Source organism: Salmo salar, chromosome ssa03 (genome assembly GCF_905237065.1).
Source record: "Salmo salar chromosome ssa03, Ssal_v3.1, whole genome shotgun sequence".
NCBI lineage: Eukaryota > Metazoa > Chordata > Actinopteri > Salmoniformes > Salmonidae > Salmo > Salmo salar.
The window spans coordinates 24,034,988-24,050,033 of record NC_059444.1 but is presented as its reverse complement, the minus strand read 5'-3'; the positions used below and the strand labels follow the sequence as shown (position 1 = coordinate 24,050,033).

At 41.2% G+C, this 15,046-nt stretch overlaps 1 protein-coding gene across 3 annotated transcripts in view; it reads right to left on the bottom strand.

Moving 5' to 3' along the window:
- tnr (tenascin R (restrictin, janusin)) overlaps positions 1-15,046 on the bottom strand; it is a 164,904-nt gene that overhangs the window by 87,753 nt on the left and 62,105 nt on the right. For all 3 annotated transcript variants that reach the window (XM_014190611.2, XM_014190618.2, XM_014190614.2), the window contains exon 2: positions 4,165-4,211. The gene's annotated coding sequence lies outside the window, so the exon portion shown is untranslated. The remainder of the gene's footprint in view (positions 1-4,164; positions 4,212-15,046) is intronic.

The window sequence follows — 15,046 nt, the reverse complement described above, 5'->3', positions numbered from 1 at the left end:
GGGGTCGATGTGAGTCTCATGGATGTTACCCTGGCATCCGAGCTGGGCATCCCCACTCAACCCCTCTCCATTCCCATGGGTGTTAGATCGCTGGATGGGCGCTTTATAGACCGTGTCACCCACCAGACCACCCCCGTCAGCCTACGCGTGTCGGGGAACCACAGCGAGGCTATCCAATTCCTGCTGGTTGAGTCTCCGCAGGTTCCTGTGATATTGGGATTCTCTTGGCTCCAGCGACACAATCCCTCCATTAACTGGGCTACTGGTGCCATCGCGGGCTGGAGCCCAGTCCTGCCACACTCATTGCCTGAAGGCAGCTCTGCCTGCCCCGGGACATCTTCCTGGGGGCTTGGAAATTTCCCCGGAGCTCTCCGCCAGCTCTGGAGAGTACCAGGACCTCCGGGAGGGGTTCAGTATGGCCAGGGCCACTTCGCTTCTGCAGCACCGACCGGTATACAGGAAGGTCAAGTCTGAGGCACTGGCAAGTTGCTTTAGGGCCGTGGCTATACCCTCAGAAGCCTAGACCTGTCCCCCCCCGCTCCAAGATCATTAGCCCCTCTGCTGTTCGTCCACTGTTGCCCTGTACCCTCCGTATTTTCCTACCTTTTCTGTGTTGAGAGTCAAAACCATGTCTAACTGTCTCTTAACTTCTGTTTCTAGGCCCATCTCTCCCCCTGTGTCATCGATGGCCAGCCAGCGTAGACGGTGAAACACCTCCTGAGGGTTCGAACACGGGGCAGGGGTTTCCAGTACCTGGTTGACTGGGAGGGTTATGGCCCAGAAGAGAGGTGCTAAAGACATCTTGGACCCGGCCCTCATCGCCGACTTTCACCACCGGCACCCCAGTCAACCAGGTATTCGCCCAGGTGGAATGCCAGGTTGCGTCCCTGGGGGGGGGTACTGTCACGTCCTGATCTGTTTCACCTGTCCTTGTGCTTGTCTCCACCCCCCTCCAGGTATCGCCCATCTTCCCTATCATCCCCTGTGTATTTATACCTGTGTTCTCTGTCTGTTTATTGCCAGTTCGTCTTGTTCATTCAAGCTAACCACACGTTTTTCCTGTCAGCGCCTATCGTTTCCCAGCTTCTCTTTCCTCGTCCTCCTGGTTCTTGACCTTTGCATGTCCTGCCTCTATACCCACCCGCCTGACCTCTCTGCCTGACCCTGAGCCTGCCTGCCATCCTGTACATTTGCCTTACCCTGGATCTTCGACTCCTGCCTGCTTTGACCTGTCTTGCCTGCCCCTGTCGCTACAATAAACAGTGTTACTTTGACAGTCTGCATTTGGGTCTTACCTTGATTCCTGATACTTTGGAGATGATCTTTCTGATCTACCTGACCAATATTGTAAACTCAATGCCCCCTTTGCTAAAAGTATTTTCAGAATACTCAAAAATCTCAGGATATAACTTTTATGTGGAAAGAATTAAATAATGGCAATAGGAAAAAGAAAATAATCACAATCTACAGTAAGCGGACCACTAACAATATTGAATACTTAGGATGCTTAATAAGTGACAACAAACACAGTGCCGTGAAAAAGTATTTGCCCCATTTCTGATTGTCTCTATTTTTGATACTGAATGTTCAACCAAAAGCTAACATTAGATAATAGGAATATGTTTACAAATAACAAAATAATTGTATAATTATTTTATTTATTTAATTAACAAAGTTATTGAACACACAATGCCCCTGTGTGAAAAAAGAATTGCCCCCTTACACTCAATAACTGGCTGTGCCACCTTTCGCTGCAATGACCGTAACTAAATGCTTCCTGTAGTTGTTGATCAGTCTCGCACATCACTGTGGAGGAATTTTGGCTCAGTCATGCATGTAGAACTGCTTTAACTCAGCAACTTTTGTGGATTTTCAAGCATGAACTGCTTGTTTTAAGTCCTGCCTCAACATCTCAATTGGGATTATTAAGGCAAGTCATCCAGGTCCTGAGGCAGCGAAGCATCCCCAAAGCATCACACTGCCACCACCATGCTTGACCGTTGGTATAAGGTTATTTCTGTGGAAGGCAGTGTTTGGTTTTCACAAGACATAATGGGACCCATCTCGTCCAAAACGTTGACTCAAGTTTGCCAAAAAGCACCTGGATGATCATCTTGGAAGAACTCTTGGAAGATCCTCCATCATTAATACAATGAAAAATCGAATAATTGTATTATTGAAATATTGAAATAGCTTTGGTGAGCGAGGAAAAACACATTGATACAATTTAAGGTCAAGTGGCAAACAATAAAGCAGGCACTAGAGATAGGGGTGTGAGCATGCAGGCCTGGGCAAATGAGACGTAGTCATTGCTTGTGTGCGTCTCTGTAAGTTGTTGTTGTTCGTATGTGTATGTTTGTATATGGAGTGGAGGAAAAAAAGAAGAAGAAAAAAACTGAAAGCACTTCAACAGGAGCATGTTATCAACTAAATAATAGACATAGCTAACAATTGCAGACTCATAAAGCTTTGTTTCATCGTGACTTCCACCTAGTAAGATTTGACTGGTTATGATTAATAAGATATTTTGATACACCTCTACTCATTTGGAAACAAGCTTTATGATGCAGTGTAGGAAGCGGAACGTGTAGAAAGTGAAACCAATCCATTCCCAATCATCCATTATTGATCAAGCCAGGGTAAGATTTGGCTAGATTATTCATGTATCACCACTGCCTGTACCAGGGGCATTGAATTCTGATCTGTTCAGTTCCCAACATATCCCAGAGAGGTGACTCCAGGTCTAATTCATTAACAGGCAGCCACCCGTTAGACTGCCAGGTCTAGTGTACCTTGCCCTGGGAGGACAACTCATCAGCATTAGGGTCTGTGTGTGTGTGTGTGTGTGTGTGTGTGTGTGTGTGTGTGTGTGTGTGTGTGTGTGTGTGTGTGTGTGTGTGTGTGACTGGTGCATGCATCATGATCTAAGGCTTCCAGTGGCTTACTTCCCTTTCATCTCATGTCTGCCGCCCCGCCACAGTAACAACAATCCCTCTAAGTATTTCATTAAGAAGTTAAAGATGCCATATCCCAGAGGCATCTAGAGTCTCTGAGCCGGCTACCTCCCGTCGTACATAAAAAATCCTAATCTGCTATTGTGTGGAACTAATAAATGAATCTCTACAGTACGCCATTACTTATTCAGTGCTAAGCCCTGGCTATGATGCTGTGATCACATTAGTAACAATTAAGCGTGGCCAGGTCAGTCAGACAGTTACTCTGGCCTCTTGAGCATCAGGATACTTTGCCTCATGCAACAAGTGATAACTCACTTGTTTTCAACCAGTTTAGAAAAGTTAGAGGTTTAATTGAAGATGAAATAAAACTGGTCTCTAAATGCTTCATCAAATGTATAGTAGTAGGGATGATAGCTTTATAACTAGGTAAAGCTCCGCCCTATCTCAGCTCACTGGTCACGATAACAACACCCACCCGTAGCACACGTTCCAGCAGGTATATCTCAATGGTCATCCCCAAAGCCAACACCCCCTTTGGCCGCCTTTCCTTCAAGTTCTCTGCTGCCAATGACTGGAACGAATTGCAAAAATCGCTGAAGCTGGAGACTTATATTTCCCTCACTAACTTTAAGCATCAGCGATCCGAGCAGCTAACCGATCGCTGCAGCTGTACATAGCCCATCTGTAAATAGCCCACCCAACTACCTACCTCATCCCAATATTGTTTTAATTTTATCTACTTTTCTGCTCTTTTGCACACCAGTATTTATACTTGCACATCATCATCTGCACATCTATCACTCCAGTGTTCATTTGCTAAATTGTAATTACTTGCTACTATGACCTATTTATTGCCTTACCTCCTCATGCCATTTCTTCAGACTTTCTTTTTTATATTGTGTTATTGACTGTACGCTTGTTCATTCCATGTGTAACTCTGTGTTGTTGTTTGTGTCGCACTGCTTTGCTTTATCTTGGCTAGGTCGCAGTTGTAAATGAGAACTTGTTCTCAACTAGCCTACCTGGTTAAATAAAGGTGAAATACATTTGTTTTATATAACAAACCAGTGCTTTTTCACTGTCATCTCATTTACTGAGGGATGCATTGAAAAGGCAATACTGTACATGTCAACACAATATACATGCTGACTTCCAAACCATAAATACTGAATGATAAACCTTAGCTTTATGGATTATGCTGTTTTACCTTAAATTCAAGCAGTGGTTCTCCTGTGGCGATGTCTAGTCCTGCAGCTGTCAACACACAAAGAGAGGAGAGGTGTTATAGTCAGACAAAACACACACACACATAGCCTATCCCCCTGCACATGAGCTCTCTGTCAGCCAGGGTAAAGAACATGCATACTACGCCAGCACCCTCCTGCTGTTGGAATACACAAAGTAGTGAAGACGATCCTTCTCTCAACATGAAAAGAGAAATCCTCATTTACTTTCCTCATCTTGTCTCTTCCTCAGGGCCTTTCCTCACCTACTGGGAGATGAAGCGACAGCCTTTGCAACTTGTGTTGTCAGCTGTAAGGAATTGCAAATATGCCAAAATTGCTTCATTTTCGCTCTCCGACAGCTATTCAGTTTTATTATACACTGAGGACGGCAGCAGGGTTAGATCTCAAGTATGACATGGTGCTGATGATACCTATCTCAGTGTTCCTAAAAGAAAGGCCCTCGGCCACAAGGGCATCCGTCCACTTTTTACTATTGTGCCCCACACACACACAAATGCACACATGCACAAAAGCAAACACACAGACACAGGCACACACACTGTTTACTATTTCTCTGCTGTCCCAGTCCTGGAGGAGGAGAACGACACAGATAATCCTGTTTTAGGTCATTCTGTTTTATATATGGTTGTGAGAGAAAGGTATTTTAAATGTAATTCATACTGCTTCCTGGTGTTCATTGAGCAGGTCAGCAAAGCTAATAATAATGATAGTCATTTTGAGCAAACAGAAATGCATATTATTAATTCAAACACCAAATGCATTACACTTCAAACTATCATACATGGCAGATTGTTTTGGGGGGGAATTTGTCACTTTGCCAGCAGTATGACTATAAGGAGAAGGAAAATGGGATCTCTACAATACTACTTGTGGCTGGTCTCTGTGTGAATCATTGCTGGCTTCTTGTAATTTGTTATCTTTTGGAGATCCCATTTTCAATTTGTTGATGCAGCAGATAGATTCCCCCACAGCATCCATTTATCACCTGTCATGGTAAACCTGTTTTGTAGTTTTCTACCAACAAAAAATGGGTAGCGGGAGGGGTGGGGGGGGAATAAAAGCTGTTATTAACTGTATTTTTTAAAGGTTTCCTCAAACAATATATTGAAACCGGTGGTTCCACAACTGGAGTTTTAAAACCTTGACAATGACATATCAAGTTCAACCTCAGAATGCATAACGAAATGAAAATGAAAAGCCACTCAATGTGACAACTTCTCACGCTAGTGAAAAACTATTTTTTAGATAATGGAAATGCGTCATGCCTCAATACACAAATGATTATATGCATAATCATTTACTGGATAAATGGAGCATTTTAATTTAAGATACATTTTTCATCCTAGTAACAAAGGATCTTTTGGGCTGGTTGATGGGATAATTGCAAGCTGAAAGAGCCATTGTTGGCGGTTCAAAGCTCTCTGAGTATCTTAGACTTTTGACACAAGCTTTTATTTCAGAAACTACTAACTGAAATAATTAATTCAACACTGGTTGCAAAATCCATTACACTCACCAACATGCTTGCTGAATTAGGAGAGACTGTACAGTACAGTAAATTAAGACAGCGGCAGTGTGTTGTATTCTAAGCATTACAGTAGGAGGAAAAACAACACAGTTGAAGGTCTATTGAAATATATAAGAAAATCCTTTTAGTCCAAGAATAGGCTTAATATATCGGCTTTATTTACATAAACTTGCTATTTTGTCATTTGATCTTTCAATTGTCTTTGACGTTTTCTTGGTTTATTGTTGTGTGCAACTAGCTATCACTGCATACAAAAATGCCACAGGTATACAAATACATGTTTTATGCAAGGCCAGGCCAAGTATTTCTTGTTAGACATGTTTTAGTAATTAATTTTATGTAGCTATTAGCCTAGTCCATGAGATATGAAACAGCATTTTGGAAGGAAACAAAATAGTTGCTGAAGGGTGTTTACAGAGCTAAGCTAGTTAAGCGAATCCTCAGTTAATCAGGATGCCAACTCTCACAGAGCAGTACCAGGTATGATTAACCTGAACCCAGCAGACCACAGGCCCTTTCCACAGTCATTAATCTGGACTTTGCCAGTTCCCAGCAGGGCAGGCCAAGGGTGGGAAAAAAATGGCTCTGCATATCTATAACTATCTGACATTCCTGCATGCCAAATAAGACAACTGATTAAAATCCATAAATCAATATCTTAGCACAGGCCTCTTCAAATTAGAGCCCTGGAGTTAGAGGCAACAACATAAGTCAATTTCTAGTGGAGTGATGGGGACCAAAAAAAAAAAAATTCATTAATGGAAAATGTATCTGCACAATGACATGCCACACTTGCTCTATCTTTAGAGGTGAACAAAAAGCAGACACGTTTCAGCTTTTAAAGGAGTCTTCACCCCAGGAACAGAGACTTTTCCTTTTACCTGCCTGCCATACTCAAGGATCTTCTAAGTGCTTTTATCTCTTGCATTTCATTGAGTGGCAGGGTTCAATGAAGCACAGTTCATTAGTCAGAAAGCAGCAGATAGCGAACTAGCGATGGGCTACATATAAAAACCCAAGAATGTATACCCTTAAACCCATCCTAAAAGGTAAACGTTTGATCTGCCAAGTCCATTCAGTTAGTTATTTATTTTCTTAAAATGCAACACATTAGCAACACCTTAAAATAAGCACATGCACTCCATGCTGGGCGCTACGAGCAGTGTTTTTCCCATGCTTTCAACTAGTAAATGTATCCATCAAAGTCAGCATAAAAGAACTGACAGTTCAAGTAATGTGCTGTGAGCAAGCCACATCTGATTAAGAGGTTTTTAATGGCTTTATGGCCCGTGGCAAGCACAACAACAGCCTTCTGGAGGCATACAAGCCCCATTCCCTCACTGGAAATATCCCAAATGCTACAGATGTAGGATCTTAATTTTATCACCCTGTTGCAGAAGAACAGGACATTTTAAACTTGTAGAGTATTTGAGGTTTAAAAAAGGTTTGACATTTCAGACTTGATTTTCCCTTACGAGAAATAAATCAACTACTAGAAATGTCAATTAATTATAAACCACATAATAATTCACATTTCATGTTGTTGCAGGATAATTTTTCCAAACTGGCTCAAATTAAGATCCCACATCTGTATACACCCCATTTCCCTGCTTGCAACCTCAATCTACAATACTCAAGAAACAGGTTTCTAGAATTGTTGGAAATTAAGGGGGGCATGTGGGGTCTACCTGGAGCGGGGTTGGGGGCATGCCCCCTGGGATATTTTTTGTTGTTGAATGACTGTGAGAAGGTTACTTAGCCTAGTAGTTAAGAGCATTGGGCCAGTAACTGAAAGGTCACTGGTTCAAGCCGGCAAGGTGTCAAAATCTGCCCTTCTGCCTTTGAGCAAGGCAGTTAACCCGCAACAACAACTTCTCCACAGGCGCCAGTGACGTTGATTAAGGCAGTCCCCTGCACCTCTCTGATTCAGAGGGGTTGGGTTAAATGCGGAAGACACATTTCAGTTGAATGCATTCAGTTTTGCAACTGATTAGGTATCTCCCATTTCTGGTGAATTCTTTAGAACATTCTATTGCAAATTAAATTATGTTATCTTCCTTTGAAACTCTTCTGAAAATTGAGGACAGTTTAGTTTTAATTCTCACTGACATCAGTAGCCAATTATATATTAACCCCAAAAATTATTTTACTAGCATAACATAACTGTATTTTAGCTAATAATTATTACATACATCTATATATAAGATTGGCTACACTTCCAGGATTACAAGCTAGCTAGCTAGTTACCTTGGAGGTTTCTCAGATGACCTGATAAGAATCTGACGAAGATATGTCATTTGTTGTAACTTGTCACTGATCTTAAAAGCACGTCTCAGCAGACATTTAAAAATATATGTATATTATTATATATTTTTTTGCAGAGGCAGCAACGATTAAATTAATATATAGGAAAGCACTGACCCCTCAGCCCCCACTCTCTCCTTGAACTGCAGCAGAGAGGTGTGGGGAGCAGAGAGGTGTGGGGAGCAGAGAGGTGTGGGGAGCAGAGACGTGTGGGGAGCAGAGAGGTGTGGGGAGCAGAGACGTGTGGGGAGCAGAGAGGTGTGGGATGGGAGGTGAGGACAGGAGGCCAGTCTTATATTTCCTCCAGATTGACACAGAAAGGGTGAGAGTGTGAGAGAGAGTGAAATTGCACTCCTTAATCAATTGCTATTGACCCATGTCGCAGTAGGGAAGGGATTATGAATATGCCTTCCTCTGATATAAAAACAAGTATTTTTGTTGTTGTTGTTGCTGACCCCTGTCTGTTATACTGTACCATCTGCGTTATTACACATTTCTGCCCTCTGTAAACAAGTAAGATGTCCTGTCAAATAACATTGTGAGAATTGTTTGGGTCAGCACTTGGCCAGCTCTATACTTGAGTAGCCTTAGGAATGAGTGATTGGGTAAGATAATTGGAAACTCTAACACAATCAATTTAGCCTTTAATATTTTATTTGTACAGCTTTCTTAACCCACAAAGGAACCTCAAATCTCTGATTAATTTCAAATGCCTTTTTTGTCTTCCATAGATATTTAGCAATTGATTTCAGATCTGATGCTGTCATACTATCTTCATGGCTTCGGTTCCCAGTTCTACTGAATTCTGTCTTGTTCATATAGTCAAGTCTCAAATGACCAAACACAGGCATACATTACATTCTTTGCCAAACTCATTCTTAGATAAGGGAGTTACAAAGATCAGTAGCCACCGACCTGAGGGTTGGAGGAAGTACATGCGGAGGACATTAGAGGAAATAAGGTGGATTAATGTGTAGTGTTCAAGATCCACAACCAATATGACGAATGTGATTCCTTCCTGTGCTTTAGAATATTTGCTGCATGACTCACTCAATTAATTAAGCAAATCAACTCTGGCAATACAAGCTCTGCATTCTATATATAACTTATGCATCTGGGGTGGAAATGCAAATGCAACAGACCATTTCCTGTGATGAAGCTGTATAGGAAGTTCTGGTTATGACATGTTCTTAAAGTGTGTTGAAAAGTTTGCACGCTTAAATAAACCAATTTTTTAACAAGATGATTTGCTGAGAAAATAATCTCTCAATGTTCTGCTGAGCAGGCTACCCCAGTTGGGACCTATGCAGCTACACTCACATCAGGCCTTTGTTCAGCCAGTCAGCTTGGTAGTGGCATGACAACGGCACAGGCAGACTTCTGAAGGCTCCTGTCACAACTGTCACACGCACTCCTATCTCTTCAGAGACGACATTGCCTCTCCGGAGGCAGTACGGGGCACAACCAAATTGATTTCTGTATGCTCATAGAGAGAGTTCTGACCGACAACGTGTTAGCCTGCAAATATCTGACCTTTGGATTTCAGTGTATAAACCAAGGCAGCTCAAAGAGGTTTATCTTAATTTCTACTGGGACGAGGCAGCGATAGATAGATGTGATAGAGCTTTACAGACGTATGTTCTGTATGCCTCCCCACAGGCAGTATTCCACTTAATCAGCGTCCAGGACAAGGCTATTGGCTGTGATGTCAAAGTGGGTGACGAAGCCAACCACAACCCCCTGGTGGTGTCTATACTAAAAGTGGACTGTGCTGACCTGGCTGTCAGATCTGGATTGGCATATTGGACTAGCTTGTAGAACTGGCTAGGATCTGATCAATGCATTGGGATTCATTGGGCCGTTGGGCTGTGTGGAGGGGGAGCATGGGAAGCATTGATGGTGTTGCCTGCCCTTGAACACATGCTGTCTCTAAACAGAGATCAGTTGGCCCAGTTTTGTGTGTGGATGTAGCGCAGAGAACGGATGTGTATCAGGGGAACTGCTGGTGAATCAGTCCTAACATCAACCTCATTCCTCAAAGGGGGGAGATGAACACTGGAACACCAGGAATTTGCATTGTGGAAAAGGAACAGGCAAGTAAGTATTTCGTTGGACGGTGTATACCATGTGTATCCCATACATACAACTAATGAAACTTTAAATTTGACTTTATGTACTCTGGCCTTGTACCATAACACGTTCTCTGTTAATGAAAAAACACTATGAACTAGACTGTCTATTTTTTATTGATTCGTTTTTTTAAATTTGTTATCAGATGAGAATTCCACTTCATGGATCATCAATGTGCACTTGTGAATGAGCAATACAATATAACTAACAACTCAGAGAGCATCACTTGATATAACTGAAATTGCTAATTGAAACTATGCTTGTTTCATTAAGAATCATGTGATGAAAGAAGTATTTTTATCGAGTATCTCATGGTGTTTATTTTTACCTTGGTAAAATTATGTTACCTTTTGTTGGATGCAAACTAAAGAAAATATGGACACCTGCAGTTCTATTGGATATTTAGCTTTCATAAAATGTAAGGAGTAGTACTTGCATGGTGAGACCCAACAACAATAATCCAGTGTATTGGGAAGATGCTGTCCTCAAAACTGCTGGCAAAGTCACAGTAATGGAATCATCTTTTAAAATCAGTGTTCATTAAACTTCTAATTCAAGACAACTACAGAGGATATATTATTTGCCTTTTAATATTTTTTGACTCCCTGCACTCACTGCTTAGAATGAGTGCTCAAATAGGATAGCAGAGAACGAAATCATAAGAATAAGTCACTTTGGTGAAAATGAGAAGCTGGCTTTGTACTGTATGTAAAATATCCCACAGATGGACCCTGTAAGCATATGGCTCTGCTGTAGACAAGACTATCATCCGCAACGTTGACAGTGAAAATTAGGATTTTACATGGGGAGGATAATACTTTATCGCCCAACCAAATTTGTTGGCACAGTTGATTTTTAAATCAATGGATTATTCCATTTGGGAGTCAGTTACTGCTAAGGTCAAAAGTGATCGAAAGTCATTTTTACTGGAGGCTGTTTTCCATACAGTGTGAAATACTCACCCGAATGACCATGGAAACTCTGAGCCCTCAAACTTTGCCTGAAAGTTTAGAAAATAATCTAGAATGGTCTTGTTAACAGATATACTAAATGTGAAGCAGAGATGAGAATATATCAAAAAAGTTCTGCTAATGCACTAGCTACTCCAACATGCTGCATTGTAAATCATTGCTTTAATTGCCACTTTGCATGTTGCTTTAATGAATGCAAATAATCAGAGAGTTCTACATGTACTTCAGGTAGAAACTTAGCCTGGTCCCATATCTCTTGCCATGGCATAGCAATTCCATTAGGAGTTGGTATGAGAGCAGAAACAGACTGGCATCCAGGCTATAGAAATGTTCAAGAGGTGACAAGAACTCCGGGCAACTGTCACCAGCAGAGGGAGTAGACTACAACCATAATAAAGTTCACAAAGCCAGGGAACAAAAGGGTAAAAAGCCATCATCCCCTTCTCACATGTTGAAGTCTGGACATGAGCTCACCAGAGAAAACAAGCTTGTTTGGACAATCAACTCCATACCACAGCTACACAAGGCATCGAAGCATCCATTCAGCTGTTGTCCTGTCAACCCTCTTTCAAAATGGCCTTCTGGGGACTAAATTATTTTTCCTTTTCTAGATTAGTGTGCACCCATTTCATCCAGAACACTATATTTTTGTAGTCATGGCAAATTTCTATAATTTTATAACAATAATAATAATGTAATAATATAATACAAATCTACCATTTCAACCTGATAATTTCCATTTCCAAAAGAGATACTCAATGGACTATCTAATCTTAACCCTTGTGTTGTCTTAACGGTCAAAAATGACCCGCCACTATGTTTAACAGCAGAGAAAACCCCCTAAATGATATATTTTCAACTTGAAATTGTATTACTTTTCCAAGAGTGACCCAAACATTAGAAAAAGTGTAACATCTCTTTTGTTCATATTTCCATGAAAGCTGTACACCACCAGGGTACAGATTGTCTTGGGGTCATTTTTGACCCGGCACTTATAAAATCATTTACACACCACAAAAACCACACACACACACACACACACACACACACACACACACACACACACACACACACACACACACACACACACACACACACACACACACACACACACACACACACACACACACACACACACACACACACACACACACAGAGAGGGAAATTTAGATTGTGTGCTCCTGATTGAATTCAGACAAAACTAAAACTTTATTGTGCATGTGCAGCATCTCCCCTCCACTACCCCACACATGACTCAAGTTCACAGACAAAATAAAAACAATTTCAGAAAAAATAAACAACATTTCAGACAAAACAAAATTCTTGAAGCATTGTTTGCTAATGGGGAATGCAGTCAGAGGCTACAAAGGTGCTGCAGATGACAGTCCCCCCAGTTCTCTCTTTGCTGAAGCCATGAGTGCACGTTTCAGTGCCCAACAGGTCATAGATCAGATTTTTTCAGATTTTTTCAGATGGAACAAGAGAACAACGATTTAGAAGAGAAAAGGTATCTAAAGAAGAAGATGGGGTAGAATACAACCCAGAGCGTGATGCATCATCTTCAGATGAAGAAGAAATAGCCTTCCCTGTAGCTCAGTTGGTAGAGCATGGTGTTTGCAACACCAGGGTTGTGGGTTTGATTCCCACGGGGGGCCAGCACAGAAAAAAAAAAAAAAAATGTATATAATTGTATGAAATGTATGCATTCACTACTGTAAGTCGCTCTGGATAAGAGCGTCTGCTAAATGACTAAAATGTAAAAATGTAAATCCCCCAAACTGAAAGGTCCCGAGGCGAAGCTACATGTAGTCTCTGGGATGCAGAGAGTGGAAGGGCGATTTTTCTGTGCCACGATGCCACTGAAAGTCTTTCACACTTTCTCAAGAATGCTACGATTTGATAACTGTGAGTCAAGACCTGCAAGACGTGTGAGAGACAAATTGGTGGCCATAAGAGAGGTCTGGGAGAAGTGGGTGGAGCGTCTGCCATGCCTCTACAACCCTGGGCCTGAAGTAACAGTGGAGGAGCAACTGGTTCCATTCAGAGGTACATTTTTTTTTTCATATCTGTAATGTAAGTGATTTTCACTTTTCCTTTTATTATGTATTAGTGTAATATCATTGATTTATGTGATTGTTTTCTGTGACACTGACACTAATTACTGTCAAAAGGTCGCTGTCCTTTCCGGCAGTATATTCCCAGCAAGCCAGCAAAGTATGGCATCAAGATATGGGTGACCTGTGACGCACAGTCCAGCTACGCTTGGAAGATGCAAGTCTACACAGGGAAGCTGACCAGTGGAGGCCCGGAGAGGAACCAAGGGATGCGGCTTGTGCTTGATGTGACAGATGGACTGAGGCGGCACAGTGTCACATGTGACAATTTCTCCACCTCTTATGAACTCAGCCAGCAGCTCCTGAAGTGGAAGATCACCATGGTTGGCACAGTTAGAAAGAACAAGCCTGAGCTCCCCCCTGCACTCCTCGCAACAAGGGGGAGAAAGGCCTTCTCATCAAAGTTTGCCTTCACCCCACCACCACTCTAGTTTCTTACCTCCCAAAGAGGAACAAGAATGTGGTCCTCCTGAGCACACTGCACAAAACGGCTGAGATCAGTGATCGTGAGGACAGGTTTTGTATCTATTATCTTATTTTCTAATTATTTATTGTTGTTGTTTATACACCTTGTGGGTGGGGGTAATGGTTAAGAAAATGGGAGAAGACTAGTATTTTGTAGTTGAATTCCTCATTGTACAGTATATAAGAATATATCACTATGTTGCCAAAATCTTTCAAGACTGTTATTGTTACCCTTCAATAAAATGCATTCAAAGCTACTTTCTGCACATTTCTGCTACTTTCTTGGGCTATACAAGTGCTATCTCTAGCTAAAAAAAGAATGTTTACACCGATGTACCTTTAGTACCAGTACCTTTAGCAATAATAATAATAAAGACTGTATTTAATAATAATAATAATAATAGTAAACCTCTACTTTAGTAAAGAAAACAATTATGATAGGTGTGTTGTAATAAAAACGAGTGGTGTCCACTAATTAAACGCAGTCTTTCTGCATTGTGAAAAGGGAAAACCCAGATATACACAATGTTTGTGATGAATGACAGGTTGTTTCTTAATGCAAAATAGATTTGCGGTTTGAAATTCAATTAAGCTGCTTTATTTAAGGGGTTTAGTGAAGGCGGGTCATTTTTTACCCTTAGGACAAGGGGAGTATACGGAATGTTAAGACTACACAAGGGTTAGAAACATGTATAATCCATTGCATAAAAATCAACACATTTCTCACAGGGACCGTAACAGTGTGAAAACAGGGACCTAGTTGACACTGCTAGTGTGTAATGTCTGCATTGTCACTACTTCTGAGGTGCTCCGATATATGTGATCAAGAGGAATATGTTATGTCTATGAAAATGTTTGATTCATTTTCTTATTACAGTTCAAAGAACCGATCACTTTTAATACATTTTGTTTTGTTTTGTCACTAAGACATAAATGAAAAATACCCAACAAGTCACATCAATTGCTTTAAGGGTGTTAGGACACCTTTCAAGAAATGTGTACGTTTTTTGGATAGAATATACATATAAATGACCATAATTCACACTATGCTAGTTAACCCTATGATAAGTATCTTCAGTTTGCATATAAATAGTGTTTTGTCTCTACGCTACTATGTACTCTGTCAGCTATTCTCTAATGTTCATATGCTCTTATGCACACCTGTCAACCCAATCATAATTGAAAGTCTAAGAAAACTCAACATTATACATTTCATTTTGTTATGAGAACAATATGCCCATGTGGAAGTTTATAAATGAGTGTTCTAGTTTGAAGTGCCTTTACAGCACGTTAATCTAAATGATGTTTGAGAGGATAGAGGGAAAAGGAG